The sequence below is a fragment of the Podarcis erhardii genome, assembly GCF_964252035.2.
Source record: "Podarcis erhardii genome assembly, chromosome: 12".
Classification (NCBI taxonomy): Eukaryota; Metazoa; Chordata; class Lepidosauria; order Squamata; family Lacertidae; genus Podarcis; species Podarcis erhardii.
This window is the reverse complement of record NC_138513.1, coordinates 21074125-21079398: the sequence shown is the minus strand read 5'-3', so window position 1 is coordinate 21079398 and position 5274 is coordinate 21074125. Positions and strand designations below refer to the sequence as shown.

Below are 5274 nucleotides of genomic sequence, written 5' to 3'. Positions count from 1 at the left end.
AGGAGAGATAAGAGGACTGAATACCAAATAATTGGACAGAGAATAAAATGATTAAACAACTGCCTCTTGTGGGTTAACAACATGAAAATTTTGCTACAGAAGTTGCAAGTCACAGAAACAACGGCTGATTAGACTGAGAATAAGGATGGATAATATTAGTTTTGAATTTGAAAAATACCAAAAATACAGAGACATGAATGAGGATGACTATCTCCAGACATCTGGAACATGGGAAGTCCCAAGAATTTTTTTATAATTGGAATATATAATTGGTGTATTGTTATTATTGTAATTTGGATTGATTTGATTTAATTCATCATTAATTGGAAGATTGTTATTGAAAATGAATAAATTCTTTAACAACAACAACAACAGAGCTATATGTAAGCTGCCCTGAACTGCATAGTGAAGGGTGAGAGAAATGCCTATAAAGAAATAATATTGGGGGTGACTTGTGGCAAAGGTGAAAGCAGTACCCGTGGCACGGTCTCTTACTCAGAGAAAGGGAAATTCATGGCCTAGCCGAAAAACAACCCAAAACAAAACAAAACCCACCCAACCTTATTCGGAGAAGTGTTGCTTGAGGTCATGGGGGAGTCAATGGCGCTCTGCACTACGTTTTTAACAGTTATCATGACTACATGTGACAGGCAGTGTTATCTCAGCTGCAGGCACTGTGACAACGTCATCAAGTACGAAAAGCAAAAGAAAGATATGCTTTTAATAATAACAATAATCCAGAAACAATTTTTAATATCCGAATAAGCATTGGTAAGAAGAGATCCGTCACATATGTGTGAGCTTTTTGAGCGAGAAACAGCATTAAACCCCATTCTGTTCTTCTCATTCATTTCTAGATTCCCTGATGGAGACAGTCATCATGTAGCAGATGGGAATCAGAAATGTAATGGAGGGGAAATGGGAGCAGGAAGCACAGCACAGCATGAGCAGCTATGTCATCTACCGTAGCATTGGGGTAAGTGATGAAGCCTCTGCCTTTCAAGCTTTCAAGGTCTACTATTATCTGCAGCAGATTAGCACACCAGAAGTCAGAAAACGAAGGGAACCCAGCAGGCAGAGGTCAATGATCAGGGAGGATACAATAGTCTAATACAGGCATAGGCAAACTCGGCCCTCCAGATGGTTTGGGACTACAACTCCCATCACCCCTAGCTAACAGGACCAGTGGTCAGGGATGATGGGAACTGTAGTCTCTGGAGGGCCAAATATGTCTATGCCTGGTCTAATAACATCTGATGGGCACCTTACTGGCTACCCTGCTTTAGAGGATATTCACAATGACTGAATTGGAGTCAACATTCAGATGCTTTCCCCCCTGTGTTTACATGCTAAATCATCATGTTTAATGGCAACAAACAGGCTCAGGTGCTTATTATGGGATACAATGATTGGTAAGAGCAGTATCACAACCCAGTCAGAAACTGACACAAATGGGCCACAGCTGCCTTTGCTGGGACAGCCTTTCCTTTCCCTGAGATTCCTGCAAAAGCACTTGCATCAACACAACTTCACTCTGCAGCAATATTTTATACTGCAACCCTGTGTTTTGCCTATTAATCTGAGAGCTGACAAGTATTAGGCTGGCAGTGCAATACGCTTGGTTTGGGACACTATTGTCGTTACCTAAAAAAACTCTAAAGAAGGCAAAATCACTTTAGAAGCTTTGATTCAATTACCTTGGAAGAATATCAAGAATATAGACAAAACTCCAGGTCCTGGGGTCAGAAACATCACCCTGTCAGCCAACTCTGTAGAGAGAAAGAGAACAGAGTCAAAGCTATAAGCAAACGTGACTTTTGTGCATACAGCTCTGAATTCAGACTGGATAATTGCTAGGCTTTCATTTCACACAAATACTAGACCCCAGTCAAGAGGTTAGGTGCAGTTTTTGTTCATTCACATGCACTATATATGATATAATTTTCATTCCTGTGACTGCATCCACAAGCAAGCCTGCAGTTTATTCAGCTTTGTTTTGCCTTACGATTGAAAAGCTTGAAAACTGCCCAACTGCAGTTTTGGGTGGTATTCGGTGGAAATCCTGCTCACTATAGACCCATTGGAATCAACAGACATCCATTACTTAGAGACATTGCTTTCAATGGGTCTACTCCAAGAGAAACCTAGTTAAACATAACATTTTGTTTCACCATTAGGCCCAGTGAACAGGAGAGCTCCCTTTCATAATAGGTGATGAACACAAATCTGACAGCCAGTAACCCAGCTGTGCTGAAGCTGGTTCACACTTCTGCTTTTATTTGTTCCCATCTGATCTTTTAAAAAAATTATTAAATGCCATTAATTGTCATAGTATTGTACATCATTAAAAAAGGTTTTAAAAATGCAATCATATAGCCTTTTTGAGAGCTGTATTTTACCTTCCAAAATGTGCATCAATGCATGTTTTCCTCTCTTTCTAAACAGAAGAAGGGAATTTGAAACATGCACCTCATAAAGTGTTGACAAGGAGGGCTCATCAAAATCATAGCAAAAGACAATCTGTTGAACCTCTGTAATGATATTCCCCATATAAAGAAATTAATTTAGCATTTTACATTACAAATAGGATGCTTTCATTCTTTGCTTCTGCGTTAAAATTCCATTGTGTTCACATTCCATTGCATGCTGCAGTACCACCTTAGCTTAAAAAAGTAACACTGCTAATGCCATGTGTTTGTCATAATGGTGGCCGTTCTCTAATACACAGAGAATGTTCTTTGCAGATTTGCAGTTAAGTCATATCAAAGGCCAGCCACCATAGTGATGTCAGTAGGAATGTGCATAGCCCAAAATGTTATTAGCTAATCACTTTAACAGAACAGCAGGAACAGTTCCAAAACTATTCCAATGAGATTTACAGTGAGCTCACTACAAAAATGAGGGGGGTGGGGGGACACATCTCAAAACATTATCAGTGTCAAAATTTAAATGGCTAGAAGAAGCAAAAACTGCATTTTTAAGATAGTTACCAATGTTTAAACAGTGGTGCTTGGCCATCAACACAATTCTTTCAGGATGGGTGATATATGTTCACAGCAGGCCACAGGAGCCTAGTTGCAACATTCTGCAGCAGCTGCAATGTCTGAACCAGCTTCAAGGGCAGACTCACATAGAGTGGATTACAGTAATCAAGCCTCAAGGTTACCAGCACATGGGTCACTGTGGCTTGGTCAGATGCAATCCAGAAGAGTGGTGTAGCAAGGCCAGATGGTACCCGGTGCGGAAAATTTCTTGTCCCCACCCCCAAACATTGAAATTCTTAAAAGAAGGAAAAATAAAATACAGTTGCAAGTGTTATTTTCTGGTTTATTTATTTAACATTGTGAGCACAAGCACTTAAAACCTTTTTTTTTGTGATGGGAATTTCTGGTGAATGAATTTTTTTACTTAATTTTGCTATTTTGCAGCTTTGGCTTAACGTACAAATACAAACAAACAGCATGCATCATGACGTTTACGTTACTTACCAAACTCAATATCATAGAGAAGAGGACGATCACAATGAATCAATGAACTAAAAAATGTAACAAAAATAAATTCAGCACGGCACTTATAAGCTTCAGTAATAATGCACAACTAACTCAACAGAATGACGTGGGGGTGACTGACCAGCATGGCAGTGGATAGGATTGGTTGTGGATGAGTCACCGGTTGTTTACGTCTCGCACGGGTACAAACTGCAGAGAGAGACTTCAACGAATCAGTGGAAATAAACACCCACTCCCCTTCCTTATCCGTATGCTCTCCACTACATAGCGTCGAGTTCAGCCACATTTCATTGCATTTGTTGACTAAACTAAAAAGTTTCAATACGTATTGTGCTGACTTGTTGAGGTTATTTAATTGTCAGACAAAGTTATTAAGCTTGTTTTAAATAATATTATTTTTTCGGGGGGAAAGTGTCGTGAGTCCCCCATTTTGTTTATTTTAAAAACACATATTTTTGCTATTTTGTTACCCCCTCCCCGTGAAGACACCTGGGGTGGCCTGCACCCACTGCACCCCCCTTCCTATGCCACTGCTCCAGAAGTAGAACATCCAATTTGCTTTCTTACCAAACCTGACCTGTCAAGTCAACATTGCCTGGTATCAAAAGCCCAAAAGATTTTGGCATCATCCTGACTCCTCACCTCAATTGTCTTGGGCCACAGTTGGGTGGTAGGGAAGTTGTGGGTGTAAATGTTGTTAGCCACTGTGTTGACAACAACTGCAACCATTTCAGCAAGGCTGCCACTTGCTAGAATTCAAGCAGGGACAATTAGGAGAAAGTCAGCTTCAGAACAATGGCATCCCTTTCTCTTTTTAAAATGTCATTTAGTTAAGAATCATATCCTTCATAAAGTCAGTTGTGCTTATTCCTGTTCTTGAAATGAAACTGCTAGCTAACTGTTCTGGTGAAGCTGTCACAATGGAAAACAGAGCAGTCATGGCTTTTTAAAATCTGCAGCTACTGAAAACTTCAAGCAAACTCTGCTTCCATGCTGTTCCAATAAACTGTACAAGGCCATGAGCCTCAGGGCTTTCAAGGTCGACAGGACACCAACAAGCAAAACTATGAGCACCAGCCCTTATTTCCCTTGAAACCAAACATGTCTCTGTGGAAGGTTATTTCAGTTTAATCAATTAGCTCAAAGGGGTCAGTAAAGTTGCCCTTCAACACAGCTGTGTGCTGGGTGGCATCTGGAAGGAAGGCAGTGGAAATGAACAAAACAGCATAAAAGCAAAGCCCTGCTGAAACAAATCAAAGGCCGATCTAATCTAGCATTCAGTTCTTGCAGTGGCCAGATGGATGCCTCTGGGGAGCAGAACATGAGGCCAACAGTGCTTTCCTGTTGCAGTCCCCTCCAACTGGGTCTAAATGTAATAAAAAACCTATTAAACAATGCAGAGTATTGCTGCAATAATCATAATAAGAACACACACAATCCCAGTTTGAGTAACTGTAACAATATCATTAAAGCTGCCCCAAGGCCCAGGAGAATAGAAATGTTTCAGTCTGGAATGCAAATGATAGCAAAGTTGGTGACAGACAGGCCTCCCTGTAGAAAACATTGCAAAAACAGGGGGCCACTGCAGAGAAGGCCAGTATTTTGATGAGCACCCTCCATGCGTCCTTTGAGGTGGGACACAGGGAATGGTCGCAGCTGCGTATCAGGCTGTTGACATTTGCGTATTGGGTTGCTGTTACACAGCCAGTAAAAAAAGTGGCCACTCTGCTGATAACTAAATGTTAAGCAAAGAACAATTGTATTT

The 5274-nt window shown here is 40.7% G+C and overlaps 1 long non-coding RNA gene across 1 annotated transcript; it reads right to left on the bottom strand.

Moving 5' to 3' along the window:
- Nucleotides 1-1736: 1736 nt before the first annotated feature.
- On the bottom strand, nucleotides 1737-4251 carry LOC309325844. The gene is made up of 3 exons (XR_014150066.1): nucleotides 4152-4251; nucleotides 3489-3698; nucleotides 1737-1769 (listed from the first exon to the last, which is right to left on the bottom strand). It is a non-coding gene; the product is annotated as an uncharacterized lncRNA (long non-coding RNA).
- Between the last annotated feature and the right edge of the window lie 1023 nt (nucleotides 4252-5274).